We start from the raw sequence: 10,332 nt of genomic DNA, 5'->3' as shown, positions 1-10,332 counted from the left end.
GGTCCGGGGACCACTAGTGGTCCGCAACAGAGCTCAGGTGGTCCGCGAGAGGAATTCTACTTTTCCAAGACAAGCTAGCAGTGGGCTACCTTTGTAACATAATTATAAACCTACACATTGCTGAAGTGTTATTTTCACCACAATAAGACAGGCTTGTGTAATAAATAAAAATAAAACGTAAGTGAAATTAGCAGTGTCAAATTAGCACCCGTCAACTGTCAATTCAGTTGACAGGTGGTCCCTGAGCGTTTTGGGGGGAACCAAGTGGTCCTCGGTCTGAAAGAGTTTGAGAAACACTGCTCTACAGACTAGTAAACCTGTATGCTTCTGTGTACCTATAGAGTTGTCTCTTCGCCCTGCCTTCTCCGCTCCAGTAGTAGACACAGTCAGTCACAGGCCTATCAGGGTGTAGGGCTGCACGATTATGGGGGAAAAAATGATCATCACAATTGTTTGGATCAAAATTGAAATCGCAATTATAAATCATGATTATTCAACAACAATAAGCGACACAATTTTGTGCAGAATGTTGTTTAGAATCACAAAATGAAATGGAACCAAGAATGTATTAGGGGTGGACATAGTAAAATTGAATTGTAATAGTTCTGTAAAATGCAATAGCATGCTTATGTGGGCCTATAGGTTTTTGGCCAGAAACACCAGCCTGTCAACATATTCTGGCTTCAAGGACACCCGAAAGCAGGTCACTATATTGCCCAATTTAAGATCACGGTTAAATTATGATTTTCATTTTTTAACCGTTGCTTCATTTTGATTAATTTTTCAGATTCATCAGGGTGCTCTCCTCTCTCCTCCCCTCTGTGTAGTGACTAGAGAAGTAGAGACACAGTCAGACGATAGTGACTGCGGGTGTGTACTCAACACCTAGTGACACACTTACAGTAACCTACAGTATGGGGCCCACATTATATTAATGATGATCTCGCCCCACCAGGGAGGCAGAGACCGGCAGACAGGCAGCGACAAGCAGACAGGCCTCTCCGCACTAAGCCAGAGGATGACAGACACTTTTATTAGGGAAATGAAATCAGCCCAAAATGAAGAGAGATGATCTAGCTAGCGAGCCGCTACTGTACAGTAAAGCCCCAGCTTGGCTCCCAGTAAACCCGAAACCAGCGTCACATTCATCATCTCCAGCCATAGCTCGTCTTTTCTTTTTTGTAATTCTGTAATTGAGTGAGCGAGAAGAGACAGTGCCCCGCCATCTGGTCTACTGTGACTGCAGAACGTTTTTGTGTCGTCGTCAGGAAGCAGTCATGCCTGTTGGGTGTCTCTTTTTTTTTGGACACACTTATCTTCCCTGGCACAGGAAGTTTGCCTTCTGTTCCCCTCTGATTTACTTCCTGAAGATTCATTTGGGAGGGCATAAGCATTTTCCTTTTTCAGACAGCATCGGCAGTGGATGTGTTTTTTTCCTGCTATGTGTTTTTGGAGATACGACTATCATGTTTTGTTTCTCAAAAGTTTGCAGCAAATGTTAAAACTAGAATTCAAATTTCGGTTACATGATCTGTGTGTGACACTACACAAAAATCTAATTTGGACCCCTTTTTATGTATTTTTTCCAAAAGAGTCTTTACTGCCACCTAGCGGCCACATGGTGAAAGTGAGACTCTACTGTATGCGAATATGTTCAATATCAGGATTAGAGGATTTGCCCTTTTCAAGCCTTTCACAGATAGATTAGCACAACTAGGGTGTTGATTCATACTCACAATCGTGCCGTTGCTTCTGTCTTCATTAGCATGCAGACCCCATCCTCATTCAAATTTTTACTGCAGACAATCCAATAGAGATAAATGCTTGTCATTTCAAATGGCAAAACAAGTTGAGTTGCAATTACAACAATGTAAGATCCTTGCATATCAAGGGATGCAAAACATTGGGACAAAGCTATCATAGGCATAGGCCTATACACCTCACCATCATGTACAGTATGAATCATATACAGTACAAAGCTATTATAATTAATAGGATTTTATAAAAATGGAATGACCATACAGTTATATTGAGACAACATTTTCATGCTTTACTCATAATTGCATAAAGATAAACATTTAGGCCACATGCTGATTTCATCTCACAATATACATTTGCCTTTACTTCTGCAAGAATGGCTTCTGCTTACTTCTCGACTTCTGTGTCTTAGCAACATCAAATCAGAGGTCACCTCCCAGCTTTTATGCTAGCCAATCAGAGTGCCCATAGAGATGCTGAACACTCTGATGGCCCCATATGCTCTTGTTGTGATTTTCCCTGCAGCTCTCTCTCTCTCTCTCTCTCTCTCTCTCTCTCTCTCTCTCTCTCTCTCTCTACCAGTCTTTTTCTCTCTTCCTATTTTTCTCTCTCTGGCTCATTCTCTAAGTCTCTCTCTTCCTCTATCACTGCCCATTTCCCCTCTCTCTCTCTCTCTCTCTCTCTCTCTCTCTCTCTCTCTCTCTCTCTCTCTCTCTCTCTCTCTCTCTCTGTTTCACTCTTTCTACTCTCACCCTCCTTCTGTCTCTCGCTTCTCTCCATCATCATCCCATCCCCCCCTTCAGCTTCAGCAGAGGTTTGGTGTCTGCTTGGCCTTGAATGGATGGAGCTGAATCCCATTGCCTTCATGTGTTTATGGGTGATCATCGCCACCATGCCAGCAGCCTGCCCTTTTTGGTGTGTCCCCCCCCCCCACACACACACACACACGTCACGCCGAAAAAAAAAACCCTCAGTCTTTTTTCCCGCTCCAAAATACATCCATCCCACCCCCTGTGGTGTCATATCACACCCCCACTCCACTGCACTCCACTCCACACCCAATCCCATCCCACTCTCCCTATCGCCTCCATCCTCCACTCCTCCCTTTTCCATCCTCCTTGCATCCTTCCATCTTTGCCTCCATCCCCTCCTCCCTCCCTCCCTGCCTCCCTCTCTCCCTCCTCCCCTCTCTCCACCACCCCAACATCCCTCCTTCCCCTCCCTGCCTCCATTCTCCCCCTCCTTCACCTTCCATCCCTCCTCTCCACCATCCCCTCCTCACCTCCTCCCCTCCATTCTCCCCCTCCTTCACCTTCCATCCCTCCTCTCCCCTCCTCCCCTCCATCCACACTATCCCCCTATTCCCAGGGGAGTCTCCCTGGCTCTGTGGCGCTTCTACTGTGCCGCTCATGTGCCATTTATACCCCTCCCTCTGAAGCTCCACCTGATTTACTGGCAGGTTAATGGCAAATGCCGGTCCCTCGCCTACTAGCGGATGACCTATGGATCAGTGTCTCTCTGTGTGTGTGTGTGTGTGTGTGTGTGTGTGTGTGTGTGTGTGTGTGTGTGTGTGTGTGTGTGTGTGTGTGTGTGTGTGTGGGTGTGTGTGTGTGTGTGTGTGTGTGTGTGTGTGTGTGTGTGTGTGTGTGTGTGTGTGTGTGTGTGTGTGTGTGTGTGTGTTGGTGTGTGTGGGTGGGTGGGTGGATGGACATGCATTGTGTGTCTGTACGTGTGCATGCATTTTCACACATTGAGCGCTTCCCACTGTAGGAAACATGGCAGCTAAGCAAGTTGGTTCAATCAATACGGTCTGATGAATCACTTATACAATGATGGATTTCACAGTTTAGGAAAGGTTTTTCAATAAAATAAAAAAAACGGCCGGCAATATAACATTACCTGCGATAGAAATATATAATTTAATATAATATAAATATAATTCATATAGAAATATAACTTGAGCTCATCCTCAGAGGTAGGACGTCTAGCCAGCAAAGAGATCTGAGCTTTTGCTGTTTGAAGGCATGATCTGTAGGCATCAGTATGCAAATCTGGGGTTTTTGGGGTGGGGGGATGAGAGATAGCTGGCGTAATTGTTTATGATTGCAGCGCGGAGCATCCATATGCCAGACAAATGGCACTCACACTCACACAGCCCACATCTGTCTCACAAAAAGAAAACTGGAACTAAATGTGGAAGGCGTGCCAGTCAGGCTGGCTTGTCAACAACAACCTGCACCCCCCGCGACTCCCCTCTCCGCAGGACTGTTCAATCAAAGCGCAAGATGAGTGTGAAAAACGAGAAAAGATTACGAACGAAAGCATCACACGTCACACACACACACACACCCTCACCCTGGCCCACTCTCCCAACACATATAGCCCTCACCCTCCCAACACCTCCCACTGTCTCTCACAGCCACACAGACAGGTTGCTGGATGTGGTAGACTTATTTGACAAGGAATTGCAATGTCTCCTTCCTGCACTGGCTGGCTGGTTGAGGAGGAGCTTGGTGAGGGGGTCCCTTCTCTCATCGTCACCACCTCCGCCAGCGTCATCATCTTCTGCAGATGATGTGCTCTGCTGGGCCGCTGATAGATAAAGTGAGAGTGCTTTGTTGTATTGATCCGACACTAATACTAGCCAAAAAAAAATCTCCAGTCTCCTTCACAGCTCCTTCTGCTCCACTACTACTAACTCACCACCACCACCACCACCACCCACCCCAAACTGCTTACTTAGATGACAGCCTTGGGATTAGGGAATCCTTTAGTGAGGTGGGGGTTTAGGGCCCGGGGAGATTGGGGTTTGGGGGTGAGGGTGAGGTTGACAGAGGGTTTGGCGGAGAGAAAGAGAGAGAGAGAGAGAGAGAGAGAGAGAGAGAGAGAGAGAGAGAGAGAGAGAGAGAGAGAGAGAGAGAGAGAGAGAGAGAGAGAGAGAGAGAAGCCCTAGTTAAGATGGGGGTCTAGGGCTTTTGGGGTTTGGATGGGAGGGGAGGAGGGTGGTGTGTGTGTGTGTGTGTGTGTGTGTGTGTGTGTGTGTGTGTGTGTGTGTGTGTGTGTGTGTGTGTGTGTGTGTGTGTGTGTGTGTGTGTGTGTGTGTGTGTGTGTGTGTGTGTGTGTGTGTGTGTGTGTGTGTGGTGTGTGTGTGTGTGTGTGTGGGGGGGGGGTGTTGGGGGGGGGGAGAGAGAGAGGGGAGCCCTCCCTTGGCGTCCTGCACCCCCACTGAGACAAACCAGCAGAGGCCAACCACAGATCACAACACCCCTAACCCCACCACCCCCATCACCACCACCCCATCACCATCCTCAGCATCCCTTCCCCCTTTCATCTCTCCACATGAGGCCGCCGAGTCACATGACCATAATAACAATAATAAAGACCTCCATCGCCCGAGATGTGTTTATGGCTCTCTATTCAATTCTGTCATGCTGGTGTTGAGAGGAAATCGTCCTCTACCAATCTGCTCAGTTGATTTTGTTTTTCAGATTGTTAGTGATAGAGAGTGATAGAGAAGTCATTTTTCTCCACTCTCAAATGACTCCTTTCCCTTCACATTGAAATCCTTAGGATCATATTTAGGCCACATATTTTGACTGGCTGTGGAGCATCTGAAGCATGTGTGGTGTACTGTCTGTGGTGTTGTGGCCTGTCAGAGTTTCGGAAAGCATCATTCATGAATCATTGTGGACAGAGAGGACCGTTTCACCGAGTGAATGTGTGAAGCTGATGAGGTCAAAATACACCAGGCTGATGAGGCCAAAATAGACCTACACCAGACCACTCACATTCCTCTGCTTTAGATGGCACTTATGTCAATGAGTGAAATATATTTCTTGACCATTTCAAAACATTGTCGCTCCCTCATTGCCTCTGTAGAAAGAAGACTAGAGTAAAGGGTATCTGCTGTGATATTCACATAAACATGCCTTAGGCAGGGCATATCTGCATGTGTCACAGGGAGAGAGAGAGAGAGAGAGAGAGAGAGAGAGAGAGAGAGAGAGAGAGAGAGAGAGAGAGAGAGGAGAGAGAGACAGTGTGTGTGTGTGTGTGTGTGTGTGTGTGTGTGTGCGTGCGTGCGTGCGTGCGTGTGTGTGTGTGTGTGTGTGTGTGTGTGTGTGTGTGTGTGTGTGTGTGTGTGAGAGAGACTGCGCACCCTGATTGTTAACGCAGTGACAGCCTGCTTGACTAAATGCGTGTCAGCGAAGGAAACCTGTCCTCAGGGCTCGAAGAAACCCATGAATCTTCTCCTCTGTCACTGTGCAGCCATGAGGCAAGAAATTAGCCTATAAGCGGCCCGATAACATAAAATGTTTACTGACGCGTTTCTATAACATTTCGTCCTATACAAGGAAGCATTTGGCTAACCGGCATTCTACACTGGAGCCAAATCCCTCCTAAGAGTCACGGCGGTTATACCATAACATAAAATCCGAGAAATATAACAAACATGTACTGCTGGATGGCAGCTCCCTCGCCCAATAGTAGTTGCATTCGCGCCCCCTAAAGCCTCCGTCATCGCCCCTCATCCAATCGACGACTGCTTGACATCAACGGCGCTATCCATTCCTCCCTCATGTTCATCACTCGGGCTATGCGGTGCTGACCCAGGTGTTGTGTTGTGAAGGTTATACGGACGGACTGTCCGCTCTTGCAGGTAAGGCAAATCATGTTGCATTATGTCTTCATATGTGAATGTCATCGCTGAATGCAGGTGTAATGTTTCATATGTGTGCGCGCGCTGTGGCAAGGCTGAGATGTTGCCAATTACGATGTGAGCTACCGCAATGCAGACTGCACTGTAATGTTTTGCTCATAGGTCTTCTTTATTAATTCGCAATCCCTATCCTGTATTTTACTTCTGTGCAGATAGATGTAGCGTGGAGGTGTACTGTCATGACAGTTGCCGATGGGGTTTGCTTTTGGCTACAAGTTATTTACTGTCTACATTTCGTTTCAGCTACGCCCGCTCATGGTGTACTCGCCTCTTTTACTTTCACCTGTAAGCTTCCACGTTTGACAGATGGGTTTGTTACATGCTTACGACCGGCTTCAATCGAGTTCGCGTTGAAATACATTACGCATACAGAACATGCATCAAATGCTTTTGATAAAATATTGCGTCCTTGCAAACGTAATGTTGTCAACAAGATAGCATCATGTGTTGTGATGTAATCGCGCCTAATGGCTTTAAATGGGGGTGCTACTACATAAAAAAACAACCTGACATTTCAGAAGTTGATATGTTTGCTTATTGGGCCAGCCAGATATAATGTGTTCGATTTGATATGGGCACACCGTGGGACGTATCTATTCCGCTCTCTCTGTCGTAAACTAATAGTTTCCTGGATGAGACAGAGGTACCAGACACCCACCGCTTGTTGCTACCTGTGATGCCCTGCATCCTCACTGAACGATGCAGTGATGCTGAAATGTTGCTGATAGAACAGCACCCAGAAGTGCTCTCTGCATGCCTAAGTGGGCTCGCGCGTAATGGAGCTATTTACCTCAGCTACTTCCTGTAATGTACTAAAAGTCTGGCTATGTTTATCAGTGAAATGTTGTCGCTTCACGTCATGCCTGCGCGGTAAAGCGCCTTTTGGGGGATTCAAGACACTGACATGAGTATAACATGTAGGTGACAGTTAGGGGGGGGGGGGGATATTTTTTTATGTCAACATGTCAGCACACAACATTTACTCATTTCAAGTTGAGACTAATACAATGTGCAATATACCATAGGAATAGTTTTACGGACGACAATATAATAAGGTTGAAGGTGGGGGGCTGTTGTATTTGTGAAAGCTCAATGTATGTCAGGCAGGCCACTCAGAATATTCAATGTCTGTCAGAATGCATAGCCTTTGTGGTATCTGGTCTCTGGTGGCAGCGTAAAGCCCTTTGCCTCATCTTGCTCTCATCTGCCCCCCTCCTGTGCCCTGGGGGCTATCTGAATGGATGGTAAACTCCAACACCCCTCCATCCCTCCACCCTCAGCCCCTCTTCTCCTCAGCTCCCCTGCTGCTCTTCAAGCTTATGTCTAGGTCACTCGGAGCAGCAGGGCTAAGGGTCTCAAGCCAGGGCTCAGAAGGTGATGGCCTGTGGACTCGCATTGGGGTCAGGGCATGCAGGGAGGATGGCAGGCAGGCAGATAGACAGGCAGGCAGGCAGACAGGCAGGCAGGCAGGCAGGAAGGAAGACAGGCATGTAGGCAGGGAGCCAGGCAGGGAGGATGGCAGGCAGGCAGGGAGACAGGCAGGCAAGAAGACAGGCATGCAGGCAGGCAAGAAGACAGGGAGACAGGCAGGCAGGCAGGGAGGATGGCAGGCAGGCAGGGAGACAGGCAGGCAGGCAGGGAGACAGGCAGGCAGGCAGGCAGGCAGGTAGGCAGGGAGGATGGCAGGGAGACAGGCAGGCAGGCAGGCAGGGAGGCAGGCATGCAGGCAGACAAGAAGACAGGCATGCACATGCAGGCAGGAAGGCAAGGAGGCAGGCAGGCAGGCAGGCAGGCAGGCAGGCAGGCAGGGAGGCAGGAACCAAGCAGGGAGGAACCAAGCAGGCAGGGAGGTGGGCTGTGAGGAGGGCAGCAAGCGAGCTTTGTGAGAGGGGGGCTTTATATAACACTTGTCCTTGTAGTCATGACTGTGTGTCTCAAGTGTACTATGGATATGTGCTGTGCTGTATGGGGCCATTGTGCTGTGCACAAATCTGCGGTCGCATCTCCTACCTCTCGGGCTTATTGTGTGTGTGATGGTCAAGCTAGAAGTGTTTGGGTGTGTGTGTGTGTGTGTGGATACTGGATTGCAATGCAGTACTGTGCATCTGATGGATGGAGTGGTGAGAATCTGAGAGCTTTATTCTGCGCTGGATACTCTTGCTTGCTTGGCACCTGATGTAGTGGAAGCAGGTGCAAACTTGAGCTCACCTGGGAGTCAGGGAGGCAGTGAGAAAAGAAAGCCCACTGCTTATCTACGCTTTTGTTTTTCCCTTGCAGGACTGAGATAACGGGTACACCCTACTCAGATGGGCTGTTGTTTTGTGTTGGTTGGACTGACTAATGGAGATAACACATCCTTTCCAAATGGGTTGCAGTGCGATGTTGGAATGGCTAATGTGGAGATGTACACCTGCAAAACGCTCTGAGCACCCTGGGGACATGTTAATGATGTTTTGACAGGGGAGAGAGAAAGAGAGAGAGAGCGCTCTTGATATCACGTGAAAATACTCCCATAATGACACGGTCATTATGTTGTCAGCCTGATGCTTCATTTTTTTACCCACCGGTGAATGTGCGCTAATTGTTTACGAAGGACCTTCCCCCGTAACTGTCACAAACAGTTATTTGCTGTATTTCTAATGGCACGTAGGCTACTACATTTGAGTGCATCGCAGGCCTTGCAGTCTTTTGTCAGTGGATGAGATTACGCCACGGTTGTTGTCCGGATGTTTTTTTGATTTCCGGTCAGAGCATACTGTTAGAGGAGTTCAACACTCTTAATTGCCTCTGGTGAGGGCTATATAACATTATGCTGTTCAAAGAGCAAAATGATGCCTTGTCATTCTTGAACTTAAGTCTGCTATGTGCTGTGTGGGATTGCTATGATCTTTAATACTTAAGTTCAGGAACACTTTGCCGTTTTGCTTGTAGGGCACATCTTACATGTTGGAAGCAGAGCGGCCTCTCATTGGAAATACAGTGGGACAGACCACTGCTCCAAACAGCAGCTCAGCTGAATTCAGATGTGCCTTTCACCCTACAACAAGTCAATGAACCACTGAAAGGATTTTTGAAACATTATTGTTGCCCAGGCCGCTGTTCCACCTGTGGCACGCTGTAATAGACATTGAAAAGTTAAATACCATACCACTACTCTACTATGACATACTGTAAAATAAGGCATATGGTAATGGTGTACGACTTGGTCATTACCATACTGGTAACAGCAAATTTATGAACTCCATGTCTTAATGGGTTAATGTTGAAAACACTATTTAAGCAGCGCTTATAAGCGCATTACTGTGCTACTTTAATGTCATAGGCCTTTTTCGTGCCTTTCAACTGTGGCAGTCTGATGAGAATCATTTGAGTCAGTATTATAAAAAACAAATATGCTCACCTTTTGGCTTTTTACCATTTGAAGCTGAAGATAAATCGCCATCCCCCGTGGCTCTGATAAGCTCTATGTCTGGACGGCAGGATCCAAGGCCAATTGACATCCTCAGCATCCGCCGGGGGGAAGGAGGAGGACATTGGCTGATTGCCTTTGATAGTAAAAAAAAGGGAAGCCCTTACCTTTGATTGACAACTCTGCCATTTGCCAGCCGTTTGAATGGATGGTTGAATGGATGGATGTGTGCGTGGGTGAGAGGAGGGAGTTGATTGTTCAGTGTGCAGCAAAGCGGTAATCACACAGGAAGTCATGATGTGTGGCTGTGTGGCTTCACAAAACATTGCTTCACTGGGATCACTTTTGGTGCAGATGCAGATGCATGCATGGCTCTGTGCACAAGTAAGAGTAATCACAATCTGCGGAATAATTTCTGAATATGGGACAGATGGGAGTTACGAAAGAG

The 10,332-nt window shown here is 47.5% G+C and overlaps 1 protein-coding gene across 1 annotated transcript in view; it reads left to right on the top strand.

The window, feature by feature from the left end:
* Positions 1-6,336: 6,336 nt before the first annotated feature.
* The window catches only part of cntn1a (contactin 1a), a 112,577-nt gene continuing 108,581 nt past the window's right edge, over positions 6,337-10,332 (top strand). The window contains exon 1 of the mRNA XM_063197501.1: positions 6,337-6,415. The gene's annotated coding sequence lies outside the window, so the exon portion shown is untranslated. The remainder of the gene's footprint in view (positions 6,416-10,332) is intronic.

Source organism: Engraulis encrasicolus, chromosome 4, assembly GCF_034702125.1.
Source record: "Engraulis encrasicolus isolate BLACKSEA-1 chromosome 4, IST_EnEncr_1.0, whole genome shotgun sequence".
NCBI classification, from domain to species: Eukaryota; Metazoa; Chordata; class Actinopteri; order Clupeiformes; family Engraulidae; genus Engraulis; species Engraulis encrasicolus.
Note: the sequence above shows the minus strand (reverse complement) of the source record. Positions and strands in the feature narration are given on the sequence as shown.